Below are 12194 nucleotides of genomic sequence, written 5' to 3' on the forward strand. Positions count from 1 at the left end.
CAGAAGTGCTATCCGACTGGAATACTCACATGGGCTTTAATGTTCTCGCATTAAGACATTTACCTTCCTACTGCCTTTGTGGTATGATGACACACTGACATCCTATTTCTACCCAGGAAGCTAAGAGAAGGCAAGGACTTTGCTGGCAGAAAGGCCCTGGAGGCATCCTGGCATGTACCAGGAGCTGTGATCACTGTCTCAGCAAGGTGCTTGGTGCTTGTCAGCACTGCTGCACAACACCTAATGAACTCAGCACGTGGTATGCAGCTGCAGAAGGAGGGTGAGTCCTCACAGCTCAAGGCTTTATCTCTCTGCTCCTTAAGTGCAGATGTCTGTAGGCTTTTGCTACAATAAGCACCCTCCTTTTCAGAAAGGAACAGCATTTCTGAGCTCCGAGGAAAGCAGAGAGCCTAATGCAGCTAATACATCATCTCTGGTCTTGGAGGCGAGTTGATAACATTTGTATGAGGGCATTGGCTCCTTGGGTTTGTAATGATTTCTGACAGCTCAGCAGTAAAATATTTTTCAGAGTGGGAGTACAAATGTGGATTGATGTGGATCTTACTTCCCATACAGCCCTGATCATGTAAATATGTGGATTGAAACACACAGGGTGATGAAGAGCAGATTATCCAATAAGAGGCTTGTATGGGGGTTGCCTGTAAGGAAAGCAAGTCTAATAAAAATGATAGACATAACAGACTAGAGCTGACTATACATCAGCCACAGGCAAGGTGACCCTTAGCTCTCCTCCTGTAAAGTATCTTGTGATCTTTCTTGATGAACCATCTCTTCAGAGGAGTGTAAAACACTTTAGACCTGCACAGAGGTGTTGGGGATGTGCCAGCTCAGAGCAGTAGAGAGCTTGGCCATTTTCATGTTCACAACTAAAATGACCTTCTGTGAATAGCCATTCCTGGGGACATATGCTGTCCTGGATTGCATGAGCCACATGCTTGATGTGCAAATTAGAGAAGAGGCACTAAAAAGACCTGAGCCTAAGAAAAAAAAATCTTTGGAGGAGACCAAGGAGCATGGTGCAGAAGGGGCACATTCTTCAAAGGGGGAATGAAAAGAAGAAATACATCCTGCTGACAAGAAAGGGAAGACAGGAAATACTCAGAGTAATTTAGCTTCCATTACAGTCAGGTCATTCAGCTTCAATAAATATAGGCAAGGAGATCAGGAAGAGACTGTTCATGGAGAATGTGGATGAAGAGGAGCTGGAGAGAGACCAAATTTTTGGTAGATTAATAAGGAACTAAGGGAAGGAATAAGATAAATGATTTGGAATGAGCTGAATTTCTTTAATGGAACAGTAAATGTTTTAATGGACTGATCAACAGAGAATCTATTGTTTTACCTCAAATTGTCCTTCTGATAGATATCTTTCTGAAGGGTTCTTTAAAAGAAAAAGTCAAACCATTTTAATATTTGAAGGGAAAACTGAAATGCTAAAGAAGTTTTGGAGCTTGCTTCATTTTTGACTTCTGAATACGTTGACTGGAATCAGCCAAACATGTGGCTAGTTTCAACCCCCTTTTCCCTTTGAGTTTTAGTTGTGTTTGTTTAATAAAAAGACAACTGTCACCCAGCAGCACTGAGGGACAGATGTAGAGCAGCTGTTGCCAACCCACAGTCACCCCCAGAGGAGAGGTCATAGATGGTGACTGGGATGACAGAGTAGCACAGAGCTCTGGCTCCAAGTGCTTCAGACAAGGAGCAAGCTAGGAAGCACCTGCAGAAGCAAATGCATGCTAAGTGTTGGGTGTGTTAACACACTGCATGGAATGGAGAAGCAGAGTTGATGCCTCCAGCTACTCCACCCTGTCTCTGGCAGCCCCCCAGACCACAATAAACTGCATTCGTGGAGATGTGTCAGACAGAAAAAGAAGTTTTTCCTCCCTGGGAATTAAGGCATCCAAGTCTTGATTCCTATGGTGAGATCTTGCCTCATTCCACTCAATTCAGTGCCAGTTCCCACCTGGAGTGCATAGCCCTTGGGACAGCTCTCTGGGAAGGTCGTGACATGTGTAACTTGCAATGTCTAGGTGCCATAGAAGAGGCATCAGCAAGTTCTTGTTTCCACTATCGCATATAAATGTAGAAAGGAAAGGAACTGGAGATAAGATCAGGGAGAAGGAGGGCTGTCAGAGCAGTTGGGGTGAGCCTGTAGCGGAGAAAGGATAAAGCAAAGACAGAAAGCGATTGTAATCAATGCTACTTAGCACGCACCGGAGACAGATCCAAACTGGAAGCAGAAAATAGTCTCTTGAGCATCTCTTGGGCCTGGCCGTAATGAAGTTTCACCTACATCTGGTTCTGCTGGTGTGACCTATATCAGGATGATCAAGCTAACCTGAGAAACAGCAGCTAGAGGCAGCTTAGCCAAAATACTACAATAACTCAATCATTCTCTGCTCAGATGGGGTAGATGTTGCTTTCTCCTTACACAGATTAAGTAACCCAGAGCTTAATTAGTCCATTTGCTAGCAGTTCAGGACACATGGGTTTGTAACGCAATGGCTTCCTATAATGCCTATTTACTTCTACGCTAAGTGAACATCTCTCCCAAAAATATTCTTGCCTGGATAACACAGTTCTTCAGATGCCTTAACAACTACAGCCTGATGGAGAAAAGCAATCTCCCTCAGGCAATCCTGATATTTTCTATTTGTTTCATCCAGAGCTGTGAAGAACAGTAATGACAGAGAACAAGAGATCAACTAGAGAGCCCTTCTCAGCATTGGGGAGCTATTTGCTGTCTGCTGACACAATGCTCTCTGCCTGTCCTGTAGCCTGCCCCAGTCCTGCTCGTACTGGATTCAGTCTCCACTGGCCTCCCACTTCTAGTCTGCAGTGTGACACCCCCCATCACAGCCCTAAGAAAAAACAAGCTCTGTGAGGCACTGGATGACTGGCACAGATGAGACACGGCTGCTGATTCCAAACAAGACATTATGCTTCACTTTTCCCAAAGGGAAGATGCTGCCAAAATCAATCTATTTCCACAAAAGACATCAGTCTTGACGCAGCTCCGATTTCCAATGGGAAAAAACAGATCTCTAGAACAGCTCTGCCTGGAGTTTACATTCTTCACTATGCTCCCACCGGATAGTCTAATATGGATCTCATGTGTCCCTTCCAAGGACTGAATGTGCTCAAATTTCTCTATGGTGCCATTTCTTAATTAATATTATGGGTAGTGCTGGGTAAGGGTTGATTTACATGCCAAGTTCAATAGCAGATTTAATAAAATTCCCTTTGCTTCCTAGCTGGAGCACCTGGGGTGAGATTTTATTGGCTTGTTAGATTGCTGGCTGCCTTTTACAATCACCTCTTAAACGCATGTAGAACAGATCATATGTATGACAGTCTATACATACAAAGATATGTACACACACCCATTTACGTATGTATGCATAGACATATGACTCTAATACACACATTTTTCTTAGGAATAATGCTTGGCACACTTAGGGCTTCCTGTTTCTTTGCAACTTGCTGATCAGCAGGCATTGAAGCATTCAGTGACCTTGCTTAAGTGCACATACATAAATGCAAGTTTCAGAGCAATAAATTCAGACCTGCTTCTGTAAATGGTAAGAAAATCAGTTTGCTTTCTTAACATTCATAGCATGCCAGCTGGCAGAGACAAGAACAAACCAAACAGAAGCTATAGACTGACTTGAAAACCAGAGAGACAAACTACAAGAGAAGTTCAGTTCTTGTGCTGTCTGCTCATTGTTCTTTCTTATCAGCTTTCACTGGGTGCAGCGCTTGTCAGTTGCTGTTTCCTCTCCATATTTGCTAGAGCTACCACATGGGTTGCAGTCACACATAGGGGAAGATCGAGAGGAAGCATGTGATGGCTCTTCATCCCAGGGCAGGTGCTTTGAGGGAGATTCCTGTTGCACCTGGGCACTTTCTGATAGGGTAGCACTTGTGCACAGGTGACATTATAAATAAATATTAGCAGAATCATAATATCACAGAATCATTAAAGGTGGAAAAGATCACTAATATCATCTAGTCCAACCATCAACCCAACCCACACCATGCCCACTGACCGTGTCCCTCAGTGCCACACCTGCCCTTTTCTTGAACACCTCCAGGGACAGTGATTCCACCACCTCCCTGGGCAGCCTGTGCCAACGCCTCACCACTCTTTCTGAGAACAAATTTTCCCTAATATCCAACCTGAACCTGCCCTAGCACAACTTAAGCACATTACTTCTCATCGAATAGCTATTACCGGGAAGAAAAGGCTGAGCCCTGCCTTCCCCCTCCTTCCACGGAGTTAAATGAAAACAACAAAGCTAATAGTCATAATGCTGTTCTTTTTTCTGCAGGAAAAAAAAAAAAAACAACAACAAGGATTTGCAAATATTGCCTGGATTTCAGTATGCAGAAAAAGGACAGTCCCAGACTGACAGGTTGTGCTGAGTGTGTCAGTTCCTGTCTCTTTCCAAATTCAGCAGCCACTTCATAACCTAAACACTTGAATAGTTCTCTGGTGGAAGAGAGATGTGCTGATGCAGGCCACTAGAAGTACATAAAGGAGATTCTGAGAGCTTGATAACGGTGTGGTGAATCAGCAGAGAGAGGAGGCTCTAATAGCATAGGGGAGCTGACAGTCCACTCCATGGTACAACACACCACTGGGGGTCAACACAGTAAGTAATTTTAGATTTTACCAAAGAGTTTAGTGCTTTATCTCTGCAGAGTTGTAAAGAATCAGCAGAAACCTTGCCAAAAGGCACTAGCTGCTCCAACCCTGCTCCAGGCTGGCTTCCAGGAGAAGACATCTCTAAGAGCACAGACTTCTGGTGCCTCACAATTGGGAGCATTGGTGGCTGAAGGGGTCACACAACACTTCATTTCAGTAGGAATTTTCCTAAATTACTTCCTTTAGCAATTATTTCAAGTGAATTGCTCATGCAAGCATATGTTAGAAAAGCAGACTGCATCTTCTCATCGACACGCTTGGGAGCATAACAAGAAGGGACAATGAGAAGAGGCAATGCAGTGCAGGGGCATTCAGCATCTGGCAGCCATTTTGCTGATTTTTGTCATTTTTGTGGCTGCATTTCAACAGCTGCAAACTGGATAGCTATTAGGATATTCAGATTGGATATTAAGAAGTCCTTCTCAGAAGGAGTGGTAATGCACTGGCAAAGGCTGCCCAGAGAGGTGGTGTTCAAGAAATGCAGAGATGAATCACTGGCAGCTATGCTTAGTGGGCATGGTGTGGGTTGATGGTTGGAGTACATGATCTTAGTGGCCTTTTCCAATCTTTATGATTCCAAGCCTTCCAACCCTACCAGCTTGTTTAGCTACCAGTGACAATCTCACAGGGTATGAGCATGGATTTTGTCTCAGCCTTTCCTGCTTCTTTCTTTTTAGCAAAGAAAGAGTATGGGATTGTCCTGAGACAAAGTCCTGACCCTGTGTCTGTGTCTGGGTGGTGACGGGCTCTGCAGGTCCCCAGGGTTGATCCTTTCTGGGAGGATGTTTGCCAAAGTCTGAGCAATTGGGACCGCAGGATGAAAGCTGAAGATAATCTAATTTAATTCCTCTGAAAGCAAATGTTTAAAGAGCTCAGATCCACAGGTCCTAAGCAACTAGTAAAACAAAGCAACTGAAAGGTCCAAGGGGAGCATACTTGGCCAAGTTCTGGTATTGGTTATACAGCATAAATCCAAAGTGAGCCCACAGACTTTGTCTTCCACGTCATTAAATCCACATACCTGAAACTATTTAGGCCTTTCTTTTTTTTTTCCCCCCTAGATGGACAAATGACTTGCAGTCATTTGGACCTGGTTCTCCTTTGCAGAGCCTGGTGTGTTTCACAGGTGATAGCACATAGTTGTACTAGAAACAAGCTCTCTGTGTGAAAGGAATTGAGCATTAGGTCTATTTCTTACACAGATATACTGCTTTTGGAACTGTGGTTTTCACAGATATATCAGATTCAGGAAACAGATAACAAAAAAATAGATTTTTCTCAATGTAAATATAATCACACTAAAAACTATTTCTTCCCTTCTTGTTTTGGTGAAATACTGTGCCAACACACACACTACATGCCAGGGACTAGCATGCCCATGTTGTATAGATCCTCTTCTCTGGTGGTCTGGAAGCAGGAAGGGTGAGTGCAGTTCTCAGTACAGATTCCTTTCTGAGCCCCACAGAAGGTGGTTCTGTGATTTTTCAGCAACTGCTGAGACCCCAAATATTGTACTAATCAGAGCACATCACACCTTTCCTCTACTCACCTGGCTCTCACCAACTTTTTTTTTCCTGATGATGTTGAGGCAGTACTCTGCATCCTACACAGCTGCTAAAATAAAAAAAAAGAGGAAGAAGCAAGCTACAGAGGTTTAATACAAAACAGGCAGCATGACCAAAAATACCACATTAATAGATTCATATCTTTAGCTTAATTCAAATCCATTGCAGAACAGCCCCTGAAGGAAAATGTGCATAAAAGATTCATCCAGGTTGGCTGCTGAACCTACTTCTTTCCACAGTTTTCACATACTGGCATTGCCACAGCAGGACTGCTGGGCACTCTCATGACTTCTCTTTCCTATCACTGAGGCTCACTGCTGCCTGAGACAGAACCCAGCAGCACCACGATGACTTGCCCTCAGTGCTTCATAAGGCTACATGTGGGGGGGGGGAGGGCGAAAATCAGCCTTCTCATCCATAGTCCTTCTTTCCCAAACTATGGTCTGGAGAGACTGCTAAAGCTGGTTAAAAAAAAAAAAACTTTTTCCTGAGAACTGTTGATGCTTTACCATTGGATTCCATCATTAACTGGCCCAGGAGAAGTTAGAATATTGTTAGATTACATTTGAGGCCGAGAAGTCAAAACAAGCCATTTTACCTTATCTCTACAAGTTCCAATGTTAAGAAAATGAAACATCTGAGTACTGTTGAAAGGTACTGAAAAGGTTATCTTGGAGCATTTTGACTTTCCTATTGAAGATTAACCAGCACAGCCATGTTCCTACTGAATGTTGGGATTCCAAGAAAACCAGTCTGACTACAAAAACATCTCATCCAGGTCCGATTGCTGAAGAGCAGAAAAGTAGTCCTCCCTTTTGTCTTTCTGCTACTCTGCATCACACAGGATAAGCACTGCCATTTGGGATGAGCCTGTGAAGATCCACAGGTAAGTACATGAAAGTGCCATGGGACAGAGGTGGAGAAGCAGTACAGACACCAGGAGTGATTTCTCCATGTGTAAAGTGCACTTCACACAAGGGCTGAGCAGCCTCCAAGTTAAAATGAAAGTTAATTTTGTTACTATTTCCTTTTAGGGAAAATCTCTCTCTCTCTCTCTCTATATATATATATATAAATGAAAGATGTCAGATGAAATACACCCTGCTCAGTGCCTGTTCAAGCTCCCAGATCCTTCTTCATGCTCTCATGAACTAGGCTATGTGAATCATAGAATCAATCAAGGCTGGAAAAGACCAAAAAGATCATCTAGTCCAACCGTAAGAATAAATTACAAATGGCATAAAGCATCCTTGGCTTTTATATTCTGGTACCACAGATGGGCCACAATAGCAGCACAGAAAACACAGGATGGGGTGGATTGCTGGAACTACAATGGCTCTAAGTCACTCTGACACAGAGGCACACAATTATCTGATAATTTGAACAGAAAAAATAATTTTGTCATCTACTGACAATTCTTTCCAAACTCTCCATTCCACAAGAAAACATTACACTTAGACTTCTTCAGTCTTAATCCAGAGTAAAAACAAAAACTAGAATATTAGGAATCTTCTTTCTACTGGCTGAAAATCTAGTTCTCAGCAGCTCTGCTGAGTCCTCTTTGCGGGTTTTAAAGAGATAGAAATGGAGTGGAAGCATTGTGCCATTTGCTTCTTTGTCCTGTGAGGCTTCCTGAAGAGTGTCCAGATTGCTCATTGCAATCAATTACCCTTTATTTACTGAGGCTAAGGGAAACTAGACATTGGAGATACTCACGTCACAAGTGTCATGTGGATTTTTTGCCTTCTCTTCCAAGGCAACTTGATTGCTGATGGCCAGATGGCACTCCTGGACACAAGGCTGTAAACCAGGAGCATTTCACCAATGTCAAAGTGCAGAATCAGACCCTCCTACCTAAGACACAGCATTGATGGGGATGTGGCTGGGGACTTCCATCTGTTTGCAGTTAGCTGCTGGCACTAGAAAAGCCCTGAAGTCACCACGTTCTCTGGGCAGCAGATAGAACTTTTGTTTTTGCACAGACAAAAGGCAGAGCAAGCCAAACCAACACAACGCATGCAAGCACTAGGAAGCCTGATGAAAAGCAATAAAGAATGTCCAAAGTCAGCAAGAAATAGTGTGGCAGCAGGAAAGAGAAAACTTACTGCAGTTAAAAGTGAGGAAGGAGGGAGGGGAAGAGAGGAGGAGCCAGGATGGCCTGGTGCCCAATACAGTGATACCTCGGGTGCGCTCCGCTGATATGGGAGCAGGCCACATGGAGCAAGGTGCACAACACTGAGCTGCTCACCTCCTGCCTGCAGCCATCTCTTCCCAGGCTTTATCGCTGGTAACTGCATGACTGGGAAATCTCACTTCTCCTTGACATTTCTCTGCTATCTTTTTTACATTACTCTACCCCCTCAGTGAGCTGAAATACTTCCTGTCAAACAAGCCATGCAGATGGTTATTTCTTTACTTGCTTGACATTCCATCCCATGGCTGGTGTAATGCTTCTCCAATACCCAACAAAGAGATAGAGACTTGCACTCCTTGCAACATGCATATCTGACAGGAGCCCAGCGAAGCAAACCTCCAGCCACAAATTCTATCAGGTAGGGATACTATCATCCTGCGTTTGCACAACTCCTGCATGACGGAGCCTTACCACAGCTACAAGAAAAACACAGAGACAAACTCAGACCAGGAGATGGGATACAAGAACAGGAGAGTGTAGACTGAGCATAGATTTCTTTGCCGGCAATTAGGAGAAATTCTGGGACAGCTGGGCTGCGGAAGTGACTGAAAGTGAGCATGAGGACCTTTATCCTGGATGTGGACACTGAGCACAATGGTAGCCATCCAGCTGCTTTCGTGGCAGCACACAATTTCATTCCTGTTTGCATTCATAGTATTCAGATTTTTTAAAGAGAGAAAATATTTCCTCTTTCCCTCATGCTTTTCCAAATATTTTTATGCAGAACTATTTTTCTCGTGCTCTGCCCTGTGGGAAGACTCTAATTTGGAAAACATGGGCCTGGCCATACAATGGAGCTTGGCATTTGCTCACTGTAAGAAGTCTTCCCTTTGCACAGGAATTGTAGTATGCAATCTGAAGTATTTTATGTGCCTCTGTTGTGCTCACAGGCAAACAGAGTGTGCTGATATTAAACTTCTATTGATTTTATGTATAGCTGTGGCACTGTGTGACAAAGAATTTGGTGATCTGGTGGCTTGGATTTTGTTATAAGCTCTAATCATCATTCAGAGAGTCCTTTCTTCAGCTCCTCTGTTTTTACAATGAATGTACAAACACATTTCACCACAGCCAAAATCTTCTTCCAGACACTGCCATAAATCACACAGCACATTAGACAGCTGGAAGTGATTGCAGATCTTTTGGGTGGAAGAATCACACAAGTTTTTGAGGTTTCAGTCAGCTACAGCAGCATTTTAAACCTCTGTCCTGTTCTTAAGTTGTGTTATTCCATCATTTGACAGCCTATGGTAGACTGCTCTCAGTTCAAACTGGATGCGGGCCAAGATGGTGTGGTCTGGGTTTACCAAAATCCTCAAGTACCTTCCTGGTTACACTACCTCATAAGGCCATCACGTCAGGGTTACACTGCCTAGTCACTGGCAGGAGGAAGGAAGCAATAGGAGATCACCACATTTCCTAGACAGCTTCTGCAAGGAACGACTGGAGAGACAAGATGGAAGGAATGTGAACTGAGGACATATTAGCATGCCAAAGGGTGGTGCTCTGGCAGGCAATGAAAGACAGATCAAACTTCATTGGTGGAACAAGCCCAAGAGCATAAGCTGAGCAGCACAGTAACAATGTTCAGGCTGAAAGGACTCCAGATCCTGCTCTGACAGAGTGGATGAAAACAGCAGAGATGGAGACATCCCACCACCTCTCTCAGAGGTGGAAAATGGACCACTAGCAAGAGTGCACCAACAAGGAAGAGAAGCAGAGTGGTGATGATGGGTGGGCAGAGTCACAGATGACTTTGGAATCACCAAGACTTGTCACATGAGCTGCAGCAACTGAAGGTGGGAAGCAAAAGGAGGTCCTCAGAGACTCAGAGGACAGAATGTAGGACCGATAAGAGACAAAGGAAGAAGCTCAAGGATTTGCTACAAGATCACCAGCATGAGCACTCCTGACAGAGAAAACCTATGCAAACAGGACTTGCCCCCAAATCAGGGGTGCATGGATCAGGACCAGGGCTTCAGCTTTGTCTTTCTACAACACCTCTGCTTCTTCAGCTGGAGGGTAACCATTGTGACAAAAAGCAAAGGCATTTTACCCCAAAGCTGTCTCCTGTGTAACAGCAGGAGCCATCCTCAGCCTCAGCCCAAGCAGAGCTGGGATGGCTGTTGTACTGGTGTTATTAATCATAAACAAGCTGAGGAATGCTCCCTTGGAGCCAGGACTTTCTGCAGATGGGTTTCTAAGGCTGGAAGGATCATTAGCTCATCTGGTCTGACCCCATCTATAACAGAGGTAAGAGAGTTTCACCCAGTATCCCCTGAGAGCCCATCAAGTTCTAAGTGGTGAACACCAGAGAAGCATTTAGCACTGCTCTGAAGACATTGGAAAAAAGGGGAAAAAAGTCAGGGCTTTCCCCTTCCCTTGGGGAACTTGTTCCAAAAGCTAATCAGTTCCACACTTAAAAATCTGTTTTCAGTTTGAATGTCTCTGGCTTCAGCTTCTAGACCTTGCTCTTTGTTTTTAATTTTTTTCATTGCTTTGCTAGTCTCAAAACTACTTATTTGTTTTGTCTGAGAGACTCTAGATGAATTAAAAGCAAATAGCTTTATAAAACAGGAAGGTGTTTACCAGAAGCTAGGAGTGACCTTCATTATGTAGCATCACAGCAGCTCCTAGGTAACATCCTCAGCACTTGGGCCATTCCAACAGGAGGAAGCTCTGCTGCTCTTTTAACTGTTTTCCTGCTCCACTCTTCCCTCATGGCACCCCTTGATGCTGGACGGAGGTCTGAGGAAAAAGCTGGGCTCTGTCAAGCACCAGTCACTGGGCACATACCTAGTTTTGAATCCCAGTGCCCAGTAACAGCAATGCCAGAGAAGCCCAAGATAAGTGGCAAGTGAGGGGGTAAGTCTGATAACAGATTCTCAGCATATAGCACATCTGACTGAGTAGGAGACAAGAGGAAGGCACAGGAAGAGAGGGTGCTTCTCTTCTGTAGGTAGTTGGGGGAAGCTTTGGATCAAAGTTGTTGCTTGTTTCCTTTCACCTTTCTGAGTCTCTTGAGGGCTCTGATCCTTACAGCAGCCTCCTCCAGGCACCTGTTTAGAGCCCCGAGTACCAGGCTGCCATCTCCTCCAGCTAACAAGAGTTACCTCTGTCCTCCACACCTCTCTTCTCTAGCTCACTCATTTTCATGTTATCTATCATAAAGCTCTTACCCTCTTCTCCTTGCTCTGGCCATTTCACCCACAGAATCAAAAAGGGAGATCTGTTTTCTCTTGTCACAAGCACTCTTTAATCCTACAGCATTAAAAAAAAAAAAACCACAGATGAGCTGGTTGTAACACAAAAGAAAGTAAATCAATGACAATAGAGCAGCAAGGTCCCAGGCTACAAACAAGGATTTAGTCAAATGCAACTGCTACAGAAATAAAGTAAGGAAGCTGCTTACCTTCTAAAAACCTCAAGTATGCAGCAGAGTCCAGCAAGACACCCTTACCTCCACTGCCAACCCTTAAATGAGGTCTGGGAAGGGGTGGAGCCAGAATCCATCAGGTCTTCCTGTCACTCAGATGCACTGCATGCACCTGAGGTCCCCTGGGTTGACCCTGCCTTCCAATCAGGCGCTTAATCACTGGTTCAAGATGTGACTCAACATTTCCACTGCATCAATGAAAAAGGAAAGCAACAATTGCATAAAAGACACATAAACAAGCAACAAGTTTTCTTACTCAAATCAACATCC

Source organism: Gallus gallus, chromosome 6 (assembly GCF_016699485.2).
Source record: "Gallus gallus isolate bGalGal1 chromosome 6, bGalGal1.mat.broiler.GRCg7b, whole genome shotgun sequence".
NCBI lineage: Eukaryota > Metazoa > Chordata > Aves > Galliformes > Phasianidae > Gallus > Gallus gallus.